Source organism: Epinephelus lanceolatus, chromosome 22, assembly GCF_041903045.1.
Source record: "Epinephelus lanceolatus isolate andai-2023 chromosome 22, ASM4190304v1, whole genome shotgun sequence".
NCBI classification, from domain to species: Eukaryota; Metazoa; Chordata; class Actinopteri; order Perciformes; family Serranidae; genus Epinephelus; species Epinephelus lanceolatus.
In genome coordinates, this window is record NC_135755.1 from 19123373 (window position 1) to 19146277 (window position 22905).

Genomic DNA, 22905 nt, shown 5'->3' on the forward strand with positions numbered 1-22905 from the left:
TACAACATCAAGTGACCTCCTGTTCTTCTCCAGTCATGTGAGTGTGGACAGCCTGCAGCACATAGGTGATGATTTCGTAGGCTCAGTGTGCTCTCATCCCAGCTCCTCAAATACCAATGTTGTCTCACACCCAGCATGCGTGATAAAGCCACCAAAGCCACCGTTATGCCATCTCTATGGGACACCCTTTAATGGCTGTCGAGTATGACCTGTTGTAACAGGTGGTTAAAAATTGTCAAACTGTTGGTTTAGGCAACAAAACTACGTGGTTGGGTTTAGAAAAAAAGAAAGAAAAGAAACATGGTTGGATTTTGTCATAGGACATACTTAACATAGGGTTACATAGTGTAGGTTTAGGAAAGTAAAGTTACATAGGTTAGGTTTAGGAAAAGAAACATGGTTGGGTGTCGGCACGCAGTTTACTCAATGTGAAGTTCTGAACTTAAAGTGGTGATGTGCCTTAACTCAAAGTTCACTTGGTTTTTCACAGTTTCAACACCAGTCTCCTGGAAAAAGTCCTGTGTATGTTTGACTAATCCATCACCCCAACATGCCTACTTATGTGGACTTACGCTCTTCATACTACTTTATTTTTTACTCCCGTCAGCACATTGGTCACATGATCACATGATCAATCATGTGGGTTATAGGCTAATTTCTGTGCATTTCTTTTTGTGGAGAAACGCACAAACAATGCATGAGAACAGCCTGATAATAGAGACACCAAAGAATGACTTCAGTATCAACATCACACTAAGGTCCAATCCCAATACCCACGCCCACTCCCCCCCGCCCCCCCCCCCTTCCACTACCCCTTAGCCCTTGGCCCTATCCCTAGCCATTGCCCACTAGCCCTTGGCCCTCCAAATGAAGCAAGGAGGGGTAGGGGTAGAAATCTTTCCCTAGGAATTGAGACACCACTCACTACGTCACCACGTTGGTTACGTTCACGCATACATAACTATTTTAAACAGGAAGCTGCGAGCCATCTACATTACCAACCAGCATCTGGAGTCTCATTCATCCTACCGATCGCGTTTGCCGCATTCATCATGCTTCGTTTGATGAACGACAGACGACAGGGGACTTCTGCTAGCTAGCTAGCTAACCAGCTAACATTACAAGGCAACATAGTTATACTAGCTGCCGTGTTATCGTAATGTGAAAAATCCGACAATTTTGCATAACAGGACAGATGACAGATGCCAGATAGTGCGAGATAGCTAGCTAGCTAACAAGCAACCTGATGACGGTAATGTTAGCTATGTATGAACTTTTTTCCCCGTCTCTTGCTCAGTTGTAGCCATGGCGACATCTTCCCCTCGCTGGCAAGTCAACATCTGAAATCCCTCCCTCCGAAGGGCTAGTTTCATACCCACTACCCCTCGTTATGCCCCCTACCCCTACACGCAAAAAGGATTTGGGACACCCCTACCCCTCGTGGGAACACGCAAATGTAGGGGTAGGGCCAAGGGAGGTATTGGGACAGGCACTAAAGGGTGCAGTGATGGCCCCAGTGCCCTCAGCCATTTTTACTGAATAGAGACCAAATGTTTCACGACCATTTCGATTTTATTACCTTCCCCTGTTTGTGGCTGCCCCAGTGGATGACAGCGATCTTGGCATTTGCCTATACTGCCTATGCCACGGGCCGGCACTGAAGGGGTGTGACAAAGCATCGGATTTTGACGACCTGGAAGTGAGAACGGGCTGCTAGGTTATTTAGGAATGACAGTGCATTCCTTTCTGTTGGTATAAGTAGGAACAATGAATGAGGTCAGGCTGAGTAAATGGATCTTGTGGTGAGATTTTATACTCAGAACAAACAGAAAAGGATCTAAATTATAGGAGATTTAAAACAGATTTATATCACCACTGCAGTGAGAAACAGACAACAAATTACTTCAACTGCGGTCCCCGAGTTAATTTGACAAAGACATATTGATGTTTAATTAGTGCTTTTAAGTTCATAAAGCTGGAGTCCCACTGTGCAATTTGAATTCTTAACTCCACAGGGAGAAAAGGAGGGATGGAAGGAGAAATGGGAAAATGTCACTCAGAGTCGATAAGTGAGGTAATGAAAATGGAGCATTTTTCTATTGCTATCAGCACCACTTGTACAAAAAGAAGGAAATACACACTTGCAAACAGGAATATAACCACTCAACCATGTGTCACACGCGCACGCTCCAGCAGGAGAAACTCATTATGTTTCCTGAAAGGCCTCTTGGCTATTAATCAGACACAGAGCCCCCCCATATACGTTTATCAGCCAGTATCACTCAACTGCGAGAGCATGAGAGACGTGTACTGTAAAGAGTGAGGGAAACACAAAAGGAGGAGGTTTTAAGTGAACATGAAATAGGAATCTTAGAGGCACTTTCCTACCGAAAGAGATTAATTAAGCCATGAATAGAATGAGACAGAAGACGGATTACGACTGAACTTTAAAAATGTCAAGAAAGAAAATGCAAATCAGGTTTGTCTCCATTAGCTGGATTAAAAACAGACTGACCAAACGTTTTAATTATCTGTTGTCGTAACTTGTATTTTTATTGCGTAAAGGTCAGCTAATGTTTAAAGAGGAAAAAGTAGAGAATACATGCTGATCTGCTACCTGAAGGCCTTGGTGAAATACACATGGAGCGGCAGGCTAAACATTTCTGGAGGTTGTTGTGGTGGTCCAATGTTTCAGAAGGAATTTCAACCATTTTTAAGCTGTTATACAATTAGTCTGATTCATTCATGCTCTGAGCAATCATCATAATTTATTTAACACTCGCACTTCCATCTGCATTTATCATATAATTTATTCATTGACAAAAACAAGTTGCGCCACGAGTGAATGTAAATGCTGCTTTTGCAGTGTTTGAGGAAACTGGAACAGAATTTCTGCCGCCCAGCTTTTCTAATTTAAATTGTTATTATGATTCACAGATGAAATAGATGAAAAAACATTGAAGCCTGAGGATGTTTTCAAATGCTGGTGGAGGTAATTTAACAATTAGCAATTAGATTTATAAACTCCTGCAGTTGGGCGAGTAATGACTGTCACCTCCTGATAACGTGTACAGTCAGTGGTGAACTAGCATGATGTGTTTTTATGACACAAAAATGGAGGTGGTCAGGGACTTTAATATCCTGTCTTCTGACAACAATCAATTTAACTTTTTAAAATTAGAAAGTAGAGCATCTTTCACTGACCTTAGCCAAATGATTTTGTTAACCTGAAATTAAAAATTGAGCATAGTGTTAGTTCAGGCAGGACACAGTGTCAAGCTCAGCTCACATCCCAGCTACATCAGCTGATCTCAAACAGTCAATCAACTGATGGATCAGCTGATTGATGGAAGGGAGTCAGCTGATAGATCACATGATTCCTTTCTACGCAACCAATTGGCAAATCTCATTCAGAGCGCCCTATTTAAACTGCTCTGGCCTGCCTACTGTTGCTGCTTCCTCTGCAAGCTGCGTTGCAAGCCGCCTCCACCCCAGCTCCTCCTTTTCATGCTGTGTCTGACTTATCAATGTCATTTCTGTTTGTCAGTGATTCTGATCTGTTCTGTTCCCGGGGGATCTTTGCTGCTGCTTTCCCTGCCTTAGACTTCCCATGTAGGCGCATGGAAGGGCAGGGCGGTGTGCTCTCTCTGCCTCAGGCTTTCCGTCTTTCCGTCTCATGTACCCACACAGATCTCTGTTTCCCTGTGCCTGACAAACTATGGGACTAGATACTAATTACTGTGGAAAAAAATAGTAGATTGTGTCAGGAGGTGATGGAGTGGTTGCCTGGAAACAATATAAAGGTGCAGGATGTAATTTGTGGGGCGGTTGCTGTTATGATGTATGTTGACTACTGTATAGTTGTTGCCTTTGTTGTGATGTGAGAACACATCTGCTTCACTGACCACTATCATTTATTTATGTAGTGTGCTGTTGCCTCAGCGTCGTTAAAAATTAGTTTCAGAAGCTCTTCCCCAAAGAGAAAGACAGAGAACAATAGAAGCAAAATTAAAACCCTACAATAGCTACATCTTAGGTTTCTTTAAGTTTCTGCCATGGAGAAAGGGTATAATGTTGGCTGCTGTACAAGTATACAGGACAGGTGTTGTACTGTAGTTTATTATTATTTTAGGTCTTTTGGTTTGTGCACACCTTGACTGTATCTCTCGGTCATTGTCTCAGCCTGCCTCTCACTGTATCTTCTTCTTTATCCCTCCCTTTCTTTGCCAATAAAACAGCCTCTGATACTGACTTTTATTTCTGCTTTGATTAAAAGTTATGACACTGCAGCGCTGAAGGGAGAGAGGGAAAGGGAGGACAGTGCCTCTGTGACTTTGTGTGTGCCACTTTGGAGTGTGTGCACAAACCACTTTCTGTTCCACGTTGACATTTCTTGTATATATGTGTGTGTGTACTTATGTTTTGTGTGTGTGTCCATGTTTCCCTCCGTGCTACTGTCAGAAATTCCATTAAAGTGCACTTGATGTGTCAACAGCAAAGACCATAAGCGCAACAACATTTGGTGCTCTGGACGCAGTGAGCTGAGCGGCCGGGTGAAACACAGGCAATCAGAGAGAAGTTTAACCCTCTCAGAAGAGGTTTTAGAAATAGGTTTTTTCCTTGATTTATGTTCTGCTCAACCAATGATCCTCTTAACTACAGAGTCCTGAAGTAGCGAGAGCATATTGGAGTTGCTGGTCCACCAAACTTGGGTCAGCATATTTCTGATAACTGGTTGCTTGAGGCTTCTGAATTTTAGATTTGAAAAATTTAATTAATCCTTCCTCAGAAAGGTGTTGCATGATTACACCTTAGTATAACTTATGTAGGGTGGCATGGTGCGGCACTGTTGTTGTTGCCCTTCTGTATGGAATTTGCATGCTCTCCTCATGTCAACGTGAGTTTTCTCTTGGTAAAACCACATGGTGAAGCTCATGGTGCCACAGCACATACTGCTTATCCTCTAAGGAGAGCTGCAGATAGGAGGGAGTGGTAGCGTGGGCACGACTATCAGCCGGCGGGTCCTCCCCTGCTGTGACATCATCATATTTTAAAAACAAAAAGTAACTTCTCAATATCAAGAAAAGTACAGATATCAAATTAAAAAAGTCAAGTCCTTTCAACTCATCTGTCTCACGTCAAAGTCATGTCTCAAGTCATAATTACTACATGAAAGTCAGGTTGAGTCTTTCATCAGTGTCTGTCAAGTCTCAAGTCCTCAAATTTGTGACTCAAGTCGGACTCACAACAATAACAAAAAAAGAAAAAAAACAATGCAGTTTTTAAGTTGAATTTTATGTGTTTCAATGTAAATGTTAATAGGAATTAATGGTAACATTTTACTTGAAGGTGTCTACATAAGAGTGACATGACACTGTCATGAACTTGTCATGAACATTATGTACATGTCATAAACATTTATGACTGCTGTCATTAAGTGTCATTCGGTTTTTGTAATAACAAGTTGACATTGTTTGGGTTGTCTTGATTATGACAACTTGACATTAACAAGAAATGCACCTCTTTTTGTGCTTATGACAAGTTGACATAATGATTATTATTGTTATGACAAAGACATCTTCTGGTAATGTCATCCTGGTTAATGTCAAGTTGTCATAATAAGGACATCCCAAACTAATTTAATGTCAACTTGTCATGACAAAGACAACTTCTGGTAATGTCACTTTGATTAATGTCAACTTGTCATGACAAAGACAACTTCTGGTAATATCACTTTGATTAATGTCAAGTTGTCATGACAAAGACAACTTCTGGTAATGTCACTTTGATTAATGTCAAGTTGTCATAATCAAGACAACCCAAACAATGTCAACTTGTCATTACAATAACTGAATGGCACTTAATGACAGCAGTCATAAACATTTATGACATGTACATAATGTTCAGTGTCATGTCATAGTTATGACAGTGTCATGTCACCCTTATGTAGATACCTTCAAGTAAAGTGTTACCGAATTAATAAACTGGCTACTTAGAATTTATTTAAAGCCCCTAGAGTCTCACAGCAAACCCACACAGGTGTTTTTCTGATAAAATGTCTTCTCAGGACTGTGTGGGTGCACGGGGCATTTACATCTTTAGGTTATCATTTATATAGGAAGACGGTTTTCCTTTTCTAATCTGAGGTAATTTATCAAATTCACCCAAAGGAACACCCCCGGCTAATTTTTTCACCAAAGCAATCAGACATTTCCTGTTCTGTATTGTGAAAGCAGTAAAGGCATCGGTGCCCCTGTGGGAACTATATTGTGACTAACACTGTGGAAAATGAAAGAGACTGTCGGATGAGTTGATTTCACACCACAGGGAACATGTGCAAAGAAGAGAGAAGGAGAGGGAAATAAATAGATTGAGGATGTGAGAATGAAGGTAAACTATGCTCAAGTGTGGTGTGTGTGCGTAAGTGTATGTTTGATGACTCCAGTGAATAGCACTATTATATTACTACAGTGTGAATTTTGATACACACTTTTTTTTGTAGCGTTTCCATCAACAAGATGTCAACTCCTCCTACTCCTACTGGTGGTTGACAATTGGATTTTAACACATCAGGGAAAATAAACATATTGCATGCATATACAAGATTAGAACCTGTTTCGTTAACTTGATTTTGTTGAATTAGATTCAGTTTGAAAAGATGTTTCCAGCAGCAGGTAATGGAAGCTAACTGGGGCTTGAGGGCTTGTGTCAGCGAGAGGTTTTACTGGTGGTTAGATGCTCCAAGAGGAACAAGGATGCCATAACTTGCTGTTGAGCCATCTGGGTTTGTTGTGGTCGTCAATGAAATGTCTGTGATAGGTAGTAAAACAAAGGACGAGGCCCATAATACATTGTTTGTCTATGGTCCGTCACTTAATCTGACATAATTGGTATGTTGGTACACTTTATTAAACAGCAAGTATCAGGGCATACTGACCATATGCAATTACAGTACAGGCCAAAAGTTTGGACACACCTTCTCATTCAATGCGTTTTCTTTATTTTCATGACTATTTACATTGTAGATTCTCACTGAAGGCATCAAAACTATGAATGAACACGTGGAGTTATGTACTTAACAAAAAAAGGTGAAATAACGGAAAACATGTTTTATATTCTAGTTTCTTCAAAATAGCCACCCTTTGCGCTGATTACTGCTTTGCACACTCTTGGCATTCTCTCGATGAGCTTCAAGAGGTAGTCACCTGAAATGGTTTCCACTTCACAGGTGTGCCTTATCAGGGTTAATTAGTGGAATTTCTTGCTTTATCAATGGGGTTGGGACCATCAGTTGTGTTGTGCAGAAGTCAGGTTAATACACAGCCGACAGCCCTATTGGACAACTGTTAAAATTCATATTATGGCAAGAACCAATCAGCTAACTAAAGAAAAACGAGTGGCCATCATTACTTTAAGAAATGAAGGTCAGTCAGTCCGGAAAATTGCAAAAACTTTAAATGTGTCCCCAAGTGGAGTCGCAAAAACCATCAAGCGCTACAATGAAACTGGCACACATGAGGACCGACCCAGGAAAGGAAGACCAAGAGTCTTAGAGTTAACAGCAGCTCAGATCAGAGACCAGATGAATGCCACACAGAGTTCTAGCAGCAGACCCATCTCTAGAACAACTGTTATGAGGAGACTGCGCGAATTAGGCCTTCATGGTCAAATAGCTGCTAGGAAACCACTGCTAAGGAGAGGCAACAAGCAGAAGAGATTTGTTTGGGCCAAGAAACACAAGAAATGGACATTAGACCAGTGGAAATCTGTGCTTTGGTCTGATGAGTCCAAATTTGAGATCTTTGGTTCCAACCGCCGTGTCTTTGTGAGACGCAGAAAAGGTGAACGGATGGATTCCACATGCCTGGTTCCCACTGTGAAGCATGGAGGAGGAGGTGTGATGGTGTGGGGGTGTTTTGCTGGTGACACTGTTGGGGATTTATTCAAAATTGAAGGCACACTGAACCAGCATGGCTACCACAGCATCCTGCAGCGACATGCCATCCCATCCGGTTTGCGTTTAGTTGGACGATCATTTATTTTTCAACAGGACAATGACCCCAAACACACCTCCAGGCTGTGTAAGGGCTATTTGACCAAGAAGGAGAGTGATGGAGTGCTGCGGCAGATGACCTGGCCTCCACAGTCACCGGACCTGAACCCAATCGAGATGGTTTGGGGTGAGCTGGACCGCAGAGTGAAGGCAAAGGGGCCAACAAGTGCTAAACACCTCTGGGAACTCCTTCAAGACTGTTGGAAAACCATTTCAGGTGACTACCTCTTGAAGCTCATGGAGAGAATGCCAAGAGTGTGCAAAGCAGTAATCAGAGCAAAGGGTGGCTATTTTGAAGAAACTAGAATATAAAACATGTTTTCAGTTATTTCACCTTTTTTTGTTAAGTACATAACTCCACATGTGTTCATTCATAGTTTTGATGCCTTCAGTGAGAATCTACAATGTAAATAGTCATGCAAAAAAACGCATTGAATGAGAAGGTGTGTCCAAACTTTTGGCCTGTACTGTATGTCTTTCACTCCTCAGTCTAAATGCATCATGTTATATCAAGCTATCGTTAGTTGGAAGTATGGCAGTGTGAGTGCGAATATTGTGAGAGTTTGGACGTCGAGGCAAGATTCGACATGGTGGCACCCGACTACTGAGATACACACCAACAATAAGACGAATGAAAAAGAAATAAAACTACATTTTTGGTCAGATCACAACCACAGCACACATTCTACAAGCAGTCCAAAGCAAAATAACCTTACAGTGGAGAATTGAGGGATTCATCGACCACTATTACCATCGGCAAAACAACATGGAACGAGACCTGAACTCTTCAACGGACATGAATGACCTCGGAACCACTGACACTGAGGTTAGTCAACTGGCCAGCATGAACCAAAATCTCGATCTCCTAGTTTCACTACACCGAGAAATAAAAGACATGCTTATCATCCTGGAATTCACACACCACAACATCGTAGCACTGCAAAAAACAAATCAGGAATTGCAAACCACTGTCAATACACTCAATGAACAAATGCATGCTTTCACCAAAGGTATCGTTAGTTTTGTCAGGTGGTTCAGTTGGATATGTAACTGTTGCAGCTGGCAGTTACTGGTGCAAATATTTAACTGACTACTTTGTGTTAATGGGGTGCCAAAATTTAACCTAACTTTAGAGGATTATTTTGCCCCCTTCCATGCAAGCTTTGCTGATGGGGTTGGTACCAATGGATGCCTTAGGTCCTGATCACACAGAAATCGTTTTTGGAGCTGAAGGCAGCTTTTAGTAATTGTTTTCAATGAAAATGAAGATTTTTGCTCGCATTTTTTGCGTTGCAATGCACCTCACGTTTCTGCGCTCTCGGTGCCTGGTGTTTTTGCCAGAGCGCTCTGAACTCTGAAGCCAAACGTCATCTCATTTACAGTTGGTAAACAATGGAGGAGAAACTGGTGGTAGCGGTTGCAGGATACCCAGAGCTATACGGCCCAACAATAGACAGCAGGTTGCCAAAGTGCCCCTGAGTCATCCTAAAATATGGCTGGAAACGGCCATCATGGAAGAGAAGCTCCTGGACCAACTGGTGGTACTCCCCATGATACACCCTCTTTTTTAGGGTCTCATGTACTCACACAGATCTCTGTTTCCCTGTGCCCACCAAACTGTTTACTGACAGCCTCTCACCCTCAACCAGAGCTACAGCAAGTACCTTCTGCCTCAACATTTTAGGAACTAGATACTAATTACTCTGGAAAAAAAAAAACAGTGAGTTGATTACATGGGAAGGTTAGTGTAAGAACGTGAGATATAGCATGCCTTGTTTTCTACTAGTGGCATTCAATTTTTCTAGCTTATAAAGTGATAGCCTCTTAAAGACAGTAATATCAGCCTCCAATTATTCTTGCCCCTTTGCACCTGCAGTAAACCACGTTGTGTTTCTAATAGCTAATCATTTCGTCATCTAGACCACTTGTTCCCAACTGGTGGGTCTCAGTCCAAAAGTGGATCGCGGGTCTATTCTGAATGGACCACAACTGACTCCTAAAGATGTCAAGCTGGTAAAAAACACACTTTATTTTTAAGTACTGTACATTTCCAGCACTGAGTTTTTATTTTGAAGTGCCGTTTCCTGCTGTAGAGTGAGTGACTAACCGAGAGCCATTTGACAAACTAGCTCTACAACATGGCCAAACACAAGCATGACGCTGAATGTATTAAACTATTGGACCTCGCACTAGTGACTAGGAAGAAATCTGGAACTTGTGGCTGGACCAGTTGGAAACCACTGACCTAGACCACAATAAACACTAAACACTTACAACTTCAGACTTGATGGATGACTATAAGAGTAATTTATCAATCACTTATAAGCATCTATGATTGCAGTTGACTGACAGACATTGGCTCATTAGAAGTTGAAAAACTCAACACCCTTAATCACTCCATTACATTTATAACTGCTTAAACTTATAATAAAGGGTGACTTCTCAAAAAGAAGCACCTTACAGTATGTAATAACTAGGTTATGTACATAAGAACATCTGGTGCAAGCGTCTCTGACAGTGTAGAGGGCAAGTCTTTCTTTGATCTACTTCTGATCACCACCTGGGGAGAATTTTAGATGTGTGTACCTTTTTGGAAATCAGTTGGCAACACATTTCAGGCCTCTTGCAACATTCAAGTGAAACTTCCATCAGTATATGTTGCCTGAAACTTATATAGAGAAAAAGATTTTAGCCCATAAAACACCACATGGAGTAAAGCACACACTCACACACACATGCATAAACAGCTACAGATGAGAATGAATTGTGAATATTACTCTGTAAAACCAAACCAAAGCAAATAAAATGTGGTTTTGTCCGAGCAATGTGATTTGTCAAAGACGTGTTCCAGCTGTGCCCGTAATTCCCATAATTCCCATAATTCCCATAAAGCACGGCTTTCCATCCTGGAATGTAAATACAGTACATTTCCTACTGGACTATGTACAGCACACCAGATGGTGGCCAGTTGTGGCTTACTTACATACATGCATACGTAATTCTGTGTGTGTGTGTGTGTGTGTGTGTGTGTAGGTGTTTACACAACTGGGAGTTTTCATCAGAGCAATGTGATTGGTCTCATGCACGTCCCAGAAGTGCTGCTAATGCCCGAAATGCACGGCTAGTTGGATTTTATTGGCTGTTCTGTAAGCTCTTATAATCATGGAGCTAGTTAACTGGTGTTCTTGATTTCTACTGTCTTATAACAGTTGTTTAAAAGTATTTTTGTTGTCATCACACATTGCCAACCTTTTTGTTGTATTATGTCCCTTTTTCCTTTGAGTGTATGTATATCTTGCCAACTGTGTGTGTGTGTGTGTGCCTGTGTGTGTGTGAGCCCCCTGACCCTTTACTTGGCTGGCTTATACTTTACAGCTTAAAGTGTCAGAGGTGGTTTTATTCCAACGAGCTTTTCATTCACTCCAGAAATCCTCTTGCCCTTTACTTCCCTTGCCTCCCTCCATTCTCCCCTTTTTCCTTCCATAACAGCAGTGGCATTTTTGCAGGTATCATTTAAGGAATCACTGTATTTTTTGGCTTTGTACTGACAGGAAATTATGTAAAATTGGCAGTTTCTTGTACCAGGACTGTTATTTGGTGGATCCAGGTACCCAGAGAAGTCCAGCTGAAAGCGCTTATATCATGTTTCTCAGTTTGGTTGCTGTGGCACGATGAAGTGATGACGTCCCCGTAGCGAACACAAAGGAACTGAAACTCTGAATATAAGTTTGAATTCTTGTTTGGATCAATGATTCATAAGCCTCACTGTACATATTTAATTGCGCTGGATGTTGGAGATAATCTTACACTACTTTTCCCATAATCTAACAATTTGTGACTTGACTATTAAGTACATACTCATACACTCACAGCTCCAATGCCGATCCAGTCACATAAACATGAGCTGTGATTAAACCTCGCGGGCAGCTCAAACTGTCTAATAACACGGCCACTGAAAGCCAAATGAAATATTGAACATTTCTGCTTGAAAGCAAACCAGACTGAATTACATTTCACAGTGAGTGAGTTTGGACAACAGACTGTAAAACAAGAAAAAAATCCAATTCTTTGAAGCCAAAGAAAAAAAGAGTGCTAAGATTAACTTTTCAAACCATCCATCATTCTTATCTACTTGTCGTTCCATCTGGCTACTCTCCTGCATGGCACAGATAAACCAACTGCTGTTATGGGTGATGGGTTGTACACAAATTAGGGTTAAAAAGGGTTTCAATGATAGTAAAACATTATGAAAAGAAGACTTTAGGACAGGACACAAATAGTAATCACACTCGGATATATACATTTTCGATGCAGTTTATAAAAGCAACCTGGTCTCACTTCAAAGTTGACGAAATCTGGCACTTGGGCAGTGACTTGTGGCATCAGACACGGACGAAAAAGCCATCCTTTAACATTGGCATGATACGCGGCTCATTGCTGTTATAGATTAATGGCACTCAGTGGTGTCAGGGGGAAACACGGAGGGACAAGAACAAAAGTTAAGGCAGCAAAAGTCCGAGTAGGGTGGGCAGGAGTGGTGGTGGATGGGTCCAACAAATACAAGCCCTTTTTAGATAGGAATTGTTCAAATTTGCAGGAAAGCCCAATTAGTCTTTTTTCAGCATTGGCAGTATAAAAACAAAATCAGGGAGTGCAGCAAAATGCCGCCTACCCACTTTTGTTTATACAGAATGTGCCTTTTTCGGGGCAATGGGGGGCGTGAGCAAGTAACAAAACCTGTAGCTCAGCGTGTGACATAAACAGTGACGTGGGAGGGAAGCCGAGGCTAGTCAGGCAGCGGTAATCAGACTGCGAAGTAAGTAAGTCTCGTAAGTCGGCTGGTTCTTCACCGTCCCCGTCATCTGACGGTTAATGGCCTCTTCATTTGCGAGGACAAGGAGGGCGCGCAATTCCTTATCTCCCCAGTTGCTCATCTTTACAGTGTCTGTCAGGTTTGCGTTTCCCTCTTGCTACTAGCTGCTCGCTAATTCCTGCTATCAGCTGTTTCCTGTTTATTCACCGCTAGTGGGTCACACGTGCGGCGTCATCAACAGCCCCTCCCGTTGCGGAAGGCCGCCTTGGGCTGTTTAAACTAAAAGGGTTCCGCCAATACGACTACCCTACGAGGCAGAAAATTGGGCACCCCGGATCAACTCGCCTTTGTGCCTCTGTGTATCTAAACGCTCACAGCTGACCGGCAAATCGGCCCAACATTCGCGGAAAATCTGGCAGTGTAAAAGGGGCTACTGACTTTCACCCTGAGAGCGGTGTTTGCCTTCCAATTCAAGATTCAGATTCAAAAGCCAAACCCTGTCCTTTTTTCCTAAACCCAACCACGTATATATTTGTTGCATAAACCCAACCATGTGTGTTAGTGGTTTAAAGAAAAAAAACGTCAATTTGTGGTGTTGTACAGACGTAGTGCATTTATTTTGAAAGAGACTGTATATGAACGCTACATTTCCTGTGCAAACGAAGTGTATCTTGAAAGAAGACAATGCACGTAACAGGCAGAACTTGACACAGCATCCCAGAACGTCAACTAACGCACCCAGGGTACCTTTCATGTCATATCTGGACATGGAAAATCCATGACGAAACGTTGATATGTGACGAGGTCGAGAGGTTTTTATTTTCAAATTCCACTGTCAATTAAATCACAGGGTCCTACATCCACAGCACACACACATATTAAAGGTCTATTGTGTAAGGGGCATTCAGTGGCTATGAAGCATTTAAGTCTCTTTTGGATAATTGTTTTGTTGTGGGAACATGGTGGCATTGTCACCTTTTTAAATGTTCTGTCACATGATCAGACGGTTTAGCCAGATTATCAAAACTGCTTTATTTGAAGGTAAAACAAAAAGTTAGGGCCCCTAAAATAGTACAAAAATAAAACCCAAGCTGTGACTGATCCTGTGAGAACATGATGCATTTTGAGATGGAACCGAATCACACAGATGCCTGCTGCAGCTGAAGTTACACAGCTCAACACAATCTACAGATGACGCACATCTTGGCTTACACAACCTTCAATTCAACACAAGGTGAGACGAGAAGTCCTTGGCTTTTATTCAGTGATAACGTAATCAACAGTGAGTGAGAGAAAGGAAGCAAAATATGTGTGTGTGCGAGCTTGTTTTTTGTACAATTTGTTCCGAATCCAAAGAGAGCTTTTCTTCTGCCAAACAAACCACAAGGATAAAGGCTCTTTGACTTAAATACTTTTATAAGACTAGCATGTGTGCAAATAGGAGTGTGTGTCATGTAGATTGTGCAGAGAAAGCTTATCTGCTTACATACAAGCTGTAAGGTTAATGTTTTTTCATACTAATTCTACTGTAAATACCAATCCATGTGTTTTCACAGGCAGAATATTGACTGCATGAGTGTGTGCGTGTGCAGTGAATGTGCCAGAATGTTATATAGATTTATGTGGTTTACCTTTACGACACAAACACACACAGTGCTGTGTGAATTGAAATGGCAGTGCAACAGTAAACAACCACGAGCACAGCAGACATATATGCACTTTGTTTAAATTTAAATGAGATTTTGATAGTAACACACACACACACACACACACACACATGGTCTTTAAGTAACACAGTAAGAACATCATCCCTAGTTGCTGTGATTATGTCGAGCTATAATACGATCAGTTATCCTCTATCCCTCCACTCATACCCTGAGGTATTAAGATGGATTACAACTCTCTGTGTGTGTGTGTGTGTGTGTGTGTGTGCCCCCCTGCACTAACTTGTGCCTGTACTTAAATGTGTGCGCGTGTATCGCTAACAGGAATCCTAACTGTTAATTATTTGATTTATATTCTGCATGTGGTTTCTCCACAGGTTGGTTGCGTCTTTTCGTCTCTCTGTTGCTCTTTATTTTGTCAGGCTCCTTCTCTTTTCGGGTGGCTCAGACGTAGAGTGGGTCGTCCACTAATCCCAGGATCAGTGATTCAATCCCCAGCACCTCCAGTCCACATGTTAAGTATCCCTGAGCAAGATACTGAACTGTAAATTGCTCCCGATGGCTGTTCCATCAGTGTATGAGTGTGTTAAAGCTGTGTAGCAAGTGGCACCTTGTATAGTAGCCTCAGCCACCAGTGTGCGAATGTGTGTGTGAATGGGTGAATGTGAGTCTTAGTGTAAAAAGCACTTTGAGAGGTCAAAAGACTAGACAGGCGCTATACAAGTGCAAGTCCATTTACCATCTTTTCTCAGTGTCTTACTCCCCATTTGTCTAGCTCCCTTTGGTATCATTTTGTACTTCCATTCATCCTTCCTTGCTTCTTCTTCTTGCTTATTGCTTCTCTTTTGTACTCTTTCAGTCTCTCTTTTCTGGTCACTTTTTTCTTTTCTATCACCCTTTCCCTCTTAGCCTCGTAAAAAATGCTCCTTTTTGCAGATGACAGTGTCCTTGTATCTGGAAACAAACAGGGCTCCTGAACAGCCAACTGTTGTTGAATTTAACACACAATTATTAATTCTGAAAAAGAGCAAAAGAAAATATTCCTCTGCAAGTGGACCTGTAGTCTTTTATTTTAATATAAAAAACCCCCCAAAAACACACAAAAAAAAACACCCTACTAAAAACCATCAAAATCAGACACGATTTACCCTAACCTTTACCTACACCCCAATACTACTTGGAAATTCTACCTGGGAACCCTCTTGCTGTAAGGGGACAGTGCTATCCACTGCATTGCTGGTAGAGTACATTGATTATAGAGGAGCATAAAGCATGATGGCAATTTTACTTTTATTTAATAATTAAATAAAAAAAAAAAACAGCTGGGAAGCTGAGCTGTGACTCAACATTCAGATTTAGGAGAAAGCTCATGATTTCTGGCAACATTCAAACCTATCAAACAGCAGTCATTGAAATATCAAGCTCTCTCATTTCCTGAGCCAGCTGGCATCAGAACCCAACAATGTGTGTGAATACCAAGCTACTGAGCAGAACACCAAAGAGCCAGAGTAAAGTGAAGAAACGTGGCTTTTATCTGTCACAAAAATTCACTCAGAAACTCGGATTCTTCTCAAAAATGTATTACAAAAAGTTGAGAAAAAAATCTCAACACAAAGTCCATTTAGTAGCTGTTCTGGAGCTTTTGGTCGTATCATATGAGCTTGATCAGCACAGGGTTTGCCTGGTTGTAATTGAATTTGCTCAAATATCTGTTTTTGACTTCTAGTCCTTATTCATTAACATTTTACATTTCCTTTATGGAGCTTTCTTTTCCAAGGTCAAGAATCAATACTGATCCTCAGCTATAACAGAGAGGTTAAATGACAAAATAAAAGTCTGTAAATATATATTAGGAAAAAGAGTCATTAGAAAAATAGGTAATAGGTAAAAAGAGGTAAGGTGGAATCTCCATTTTGTATGATTAGTTTACTTTGAGTTTCTTCAACAGGCTACAGAGTTTGATTGAATGAATGTATTTTATTATTGAAAAATGTTATAATTCATTACTATGTCATGTTTTCTGAATGTGTGGGTGTGAGTCAGACTTGATTTCTACATGATTAATTTTCAGTAGTTTCCTTGTTATATCCTTGTATATGAATACGAGAAGGAAGAGGAGCCGCCAGGGGAGAGGTAAGAAAAAAACTGACAGGAAATGAAAAGTGTAAACGAGAAATAGGAATATATAGAAAGACAGAAATGGAGAGAAAAGAAGAGGCTGACATGACTCGTCTTTCTGCGAGAAAGGCTGTCAAGGTGCTCTTTGCCCTTGAGTGGGCAGCGACACACTCCTCCATCTCTCCTGCTTTCTCCCTCTCCTAGATCCATCCATCTCTCCCCATGCCTCCCAGTACATTTTAAGTGGAGGAGAAGAACTGAAAAGCAGACACTTGAGGGGGAGTGACACATCTTGCTCTCTCCCTCTTGCTCCAGATATTTATATCTCCAACCCCCCACTTCCCTCTTTCTCTTCAACCTCTCTCACTTTCATCCTTTGCCCTCCTCCTGCCTCATATGTACTTTATATAGAAGATGCACAGAGAGCACACACGAGGTGTCTGGAGGATAGAAGTCAAATATTTTGACACTTCTGAAATATTCAATTGTCTTAAAATTCCAGTCACGGCAGGTCAAAGATTTGAACCATGTTCTGACATGTACATGCAGAATGTGCATAGAACAGGAAAAGAGGCACTTGAAGCATCTGTTTACTTCCTGTTGTCATACCCTGACCACTTCATTGACTATGTTCAGACTATAATTTGCTGTTTAAAGACCAACCATGCTTTCATGTTGTTTACACCAAACTCTGACCCTACCATCTGAATGTGGCAGCAGAAATCCAGACTCATCAGACCAGGCAACATTTTTCCAACCTTCTATTGTCCAGTTTTGGTGAGCCTGTGTGAACTGTAGCCTCAGTTTCCTGTTGTTAGCTGACAGGAGTGGCACCTGGTGTGGTCTTCTGCTGCTGTAGCCCATCTGCTTCAAGGTTGGACGTGTTGTTGGTTCAGAGATGGTCTTCTGCAGACCTTGGTTGTAACCAGTGGTTATTTGAGTTACTGTTGCCTTTTTATCATCTTGAACCAGTCTGGCCATTCTCCTCTGACCTCTGGCATCAACAAGGCATTTTCACCCAGAGAACTGCTGCTCACTGGATATTTTCTCTTCTTCGGACCATCCTCTGTAAACCCTAGAGATGGTTGTGCATCTAGCACCAACAACCATGCCACGTTCAAAGTCACTTAAATCACCTTTCTTCCCCATTCTGATGCTCAGTTTGAACTTCAGCAGGTCGTCTTGACCATGTCTACATGCCTAAATGCATTGAGTTACTGCCACGTGACTGGCTGATTAGGTATTTGCCAACCAGCAGTTGAACAGGTGTACTTCATAAGGTGGGTGGTGAGTGTATATTCTATTTCACTGTCCCTTTAAATCAGTTGCACAAATTCAGAAAAAGAATTGTTAATTCACACGTAACCTCAAAAAATTATCATGTGTGATATTCAATTAAATTAAGAATCTTCTTAATCCTGAAATTCATACACTGACCTTGCATTAATAATGTAGTAACCAGTAACGAATAACTTATTTATTTTTGTGAATTTTGGTTATTTAAAAAAGTGAACAAAACCAAGCTTTTGCACACAAAGGAAGTATTAAGAATTTATAAATAGAGGCGGAAGGATGACCCTGTTTCGCTGAAATTACAGAGGCAACACGTAAATTATGGTGGCCTGGGTGTGCCGCTCCATGGATGAGATGAGATAAATGCTGTTTATGTTAATCCTGGGTAGTGGGATAGTAATTACCAATCAAAGTGACAGCAGTTATTACTATGGTGTAACCCTGTCTTCTAGAAATACAACTTACTGCTAATTGGTTCTGGATTACATTCCCTAGTGTCGAAGTGCTACAGTTATTTACCACACTCACAACTCACAGAGAGGTGGTCAATCCAACAAAAAAAAAAAATGGAAGAAAAAGAAAAAAAGATTGGCCCATAATGGTTGTGGTGTTATTGAGGATATTCAGTTTTACAGCATTTTACAGTGAATTGCATACATCACTGAGGCTTTTAACTTCAACTGCAGAAGGACGTATTATTTTTCACAAGGACTTACTGTACCAAAGGAGTGTTTGATTGATTTACATTGGCCTTAACACACACACACACACACACACACACACACACACACACATAGACGTACAGGTACTATATATCTAAACACATTAGTGTGGAGGTCAGGTCCCTGCTGATGGATGCTGACGTTAATAGTAGAGGGGATTGGTCATAGCCGCACATGCACAGACACATTTAACCTCCATTCAGCCATAACTCCAAAACCAATTGCTTATTTCATCTCTCCCTCGTTTCCCCTTATTCGGCGACTCTTTTCCTCTTCTCCACTGCATTCTTGCCTCTTTAACCTCCTTCTTATTGCCTGCAGTACGCTTTCAGGCCAATTTAATATTCTCCTGCTATCATTATTCATTATTGTGTCAGGTTTTACAGTCCAAGCTTCTTTTTTTTTTAAAACTTTTATTCATTCGCAGTGTCAGTATCTAATTGGCCTATTCACCTATCTATGTCTTTTATCACTTGACTTCTTTCTTTTTGCCCTTTGTCTTCATTCTCAACTTTTCTTTCCCTGTCTGTGTGCCTCATTTCATCTGACACCTTCCTTTATCCCTTATATTCCTCTTCCCCACTCTCCCCTTTCCTCTCTTACAGCTTTTCCTCTTCTCTCTTCAGCTCTCTCTTTATTCTCTTTACATAGGAGTCTTAAAATGTCGTCTTCTGTGTCATTGGGAGCAAGAATAGAAGGAGTCATGGCTCAAAACTTAAATTTGAACACATACCAGCTGCCACTGCCCGTCAACAAAAACTTGAAAATCGATGGTTAAATGTGATAAGACGAAAGGACTGGACGGAGGTTGTTGTAGGGATGAATAACGTTATGTGTATTAAGTGTTATCATGTCCACCTCATCAGATATTGGGGAGGCATTAAGAGGAATATTGGATTTCTCTGTAATGCTAACTTGTTAGCACATTAGCTAACATTAGCTTCAATAGCAAAACTGCTGGAAACCATTCAAGTTTCGTCCTCCTTTGTAAGATTGGCACAGTGATCAACCACAAAGCTTCCTGTGACATCATCCATCCACTGAGTGAGAGCATACGGGTCGGCCAGTCTGGTCCCGTTGGTCAGTGTTTACTTTTCTACTTAATAACACTTGCAGCCCTGGAGAGTGAGTGACCTGACATGGTGCATTCGTCTGACACTCTACACTAAAATGAGAGCCCTGTTGGTTAAAGAAATAGAGTGTTATATTTCTACATGAATTAATGCACGGTTAAGGTAATCACACATTCACTCCGCTCAGCGCTCTGCTGCTCCGTCTTCCTAGACATAGTGTCCAGGGAGCGCTCTGCCACTCCAACAGTGCGGTGCTCTGAATAACTGAATGGTACATTCTGGTAATGCTCCAAATTTACGAATGATCCAGTTTGTGTCACTCTGGCACTCGGAATGAGTATTTCTGAATGTACCACTCACATCACCTTTCTCCATTGTCTAAAACAGACCAATAGAACTTGCTAGCTAGGGTTAGCTAATGTCTGTGGAGAATTGTTTTGCCTCCAGCTAAGCTCTGCCCACCAAAAAAAGGTCTGATAAAGCATCATTTGGGTCTGAGGCCTACAGGTTTGGGAATGGCACATGTCTGGATGTGTGGAGTTAGAAAGACAGTTTCCAGATCTAGCATAACACAGCTAACCTTTAGATTGAAGGGTTGTTGTCTGTGTTGCATTGTGGGTAATGCAGGCACCAGTATTGGCAAAGACGAAACATATGTGAAGTAAAAAATATATATATATATCTGGTTCTGCTGCATCAATTTTGATACTTTTTACACACTGGCCATCGAGTGTCAATAGAGTTCTATTTAACTTTCATTTAGTACCACAAATCTGGTCATTTGTCAAATACATTGTTTAATGACCTAATGCCTGCAAAACTAATGGCATCACCCTTCAGCCTCAGGCATACAATGCTTACATGCTAACATACTAAATTAAGACGATGATTAAAACAAATATTACACCAATGGTTAGCATTTAGCTCCAAGCACAGCTGCTACTGCTACGTCCTCCCTGTCATCTCTGCACAAATTGGTAAAGACTTCTCTTGCACCCTTCACATCCTTTCCTTTTTGCTCACATCTCTTCATCCTCTCTCCATCTTCAGTTCTAAACCATCTACCACCTCTCTCAGTCTCTCCCTGTATCAGTCCATCCTTCCTTCCCTCTTCATAATTTCCTCCTTCCTGCCATCTCCTAATTTTATCCCATTTGCTGTTCGTCTCCCCTCAATTCATCAACCCCTTCCCTCCTTTTCCTCTGTGTATCCATCACTCCTTCCTCCATCCCTTTCTCTAATTGGTGTCCTGGAAGTCTTTGACCATCAAGACCCTCCAGACCCCTCTGATTGCCCTTGACTGTACTCGACCTAAAATCCCTCTGCAGCTTCAACTCCCACTAATCAGGCGGCAAGAAAGATGTCCGACAGCGCTGAAGGGTCCTCGTGCTGAATGTTATTAAGACGTTTGGCTAAGGGCCTTAAATGCATACAATACACACACAAGTAGAGAAAGACACACACACAAACAATATCTCAAGACTGACTCATACACAAATATATATGAGACTATAAATAATGAAACAATGGTAGAAGAAAACACACAAGCAAAGAAGTGGATTAACACGCACACAAACTGAAGAAAAGGACAGATACAAACAAACATAATTAAAAGACCAGACTGACACACACACATACACACACACAGGTGGGTGGAAATCAGGTCGCAAGCTGCAATCAGCAGTGATGGAAAGTCAGAGAGTAGAAAGGAGACGCTTGGAAGAAATGAAAGATGACTCAGATGGAGAAAAAAAAAGGGAAGAGCAGCACACAACCTTATTTAGACCGAGCTCGAGAGAGATGAAGGCGTGACGAGATGACGCTGGCTTTTGAAGGGTTTCTGATCACACTGCATGTCAGTTTCTGAAAAAAAATGCATCAAATATATTCACCCTACAGGTGTGTGTGTGTGTGTGTGTGTGTGTGTGTGTGTGTGTGTGTGGCCAAAAGTTGGCGGACACCTGCTGTCCAGTTTTTGCATTTGATCCATGGTTGTTTTTCATGGTTTGGGCAAAACCCTTTGACTCCTAAAGGGAAATATTAATGCCACAGCTACAGGGTGTTTTCCCCACAGTTTTCTGTGGAAGAACCTGACTGACCTCTATTTTACTTTGATTTTTTTATTGTAGAATTCTTTGTAACTGTTTCTCATATCGTGTTTTTCTTTTCTTTTATATCAGACAAAATAAGGTTTGTTTTACCTTGACATGTTTCGACGGGTACCTTCCATTTTTCATATAAAAATGCCCATTATTTATTTATTATTCCTTTAGATACTGCCATGTTTATTACTCTTACTCTTCTTAGCATTTTGCCCAAGGATACTTTGACATCCAGACTGATCGAACAGCCAATCTTCGGATTAGTGGATGAGCCGCTCTACCTCTGAACCCCAGTTAAACAATTTAACTGTTGCAGACAAATTTCCAACGTCTGCATAAAATCATAAGACTTTTACGTTCTGACAACATTAAATATGTTTAGTATCATTGTAGGTTTTAAGTCTAGACTCATGCAAATAATGACGTTCAATGATGTTAACATTGTCAACAACGTCTTGGCAGTTGGTGGAGCTGTGGAGTGAAGACAAGTCTGTCTTTAATTTGGCGTATATCTGATCCACCAAATTAAGCATAGTGTTAGTTCAGGCAGGACACGATGTCAAGCTCAGCTCAGGAGCTGATCTCAAACAGCCCAATCAACTGATGGAGCAGCTGATTGATGGAAGGGAGTCAGCTGATAGATCACATGATTCCTTTCTATGCAAGCAATAGGCGAGTCTCATTCAGGGTGCCCTATTTAAACTGCTCTGGCCTGCCTACTGTTGCTGCTTCCTCCGCAAGCCTCTTTGGAACTTGCCTCCACCCCAGCTCCTCCTTTTCATGCTGTGTCTGACTTATCAATGTCATTTCTGTTTCTCATCGATGCTGCTCTGTTCTGTTCCCAGGAGGATTTTTGCTGCTGTTCTCTGCTTTCCATGTAGGCGCATGGAAGGGCAGGGAGGTTTGTTCTCTCTGCCTCACGCTTTGCTTGTTTGCATGTGGAAGTCTTTCCATGTAGGCACACAGAAGGGCAGAAAGATGTGCTCTGTCCACCTTAGCCTTTACACGTAGGTCCATGGAAGAGGCTTTCTGCATAGGCCCGAGAAAAGGCAGAGGGGCCCCAGATA

The 22905-nt window shown here is 41.5% G+C and overlaps 1 protein-coding gene across 1 annotated transcript in view; it reads right to left on the bottom strand.

The window, feature by feature from the left end:
• htr2cl1 (5-hydroxytryptamine (serotonin) receptor 2C, G protein-coupled-like 1) overlaps positions 1–22905 on the bottom strand; it is a 223564-nt gene that overhangs the window by 67469 nt on the left and 133190 nt on the right. The gene's annotated exons all lie outside the window — the stretch shown is intronic.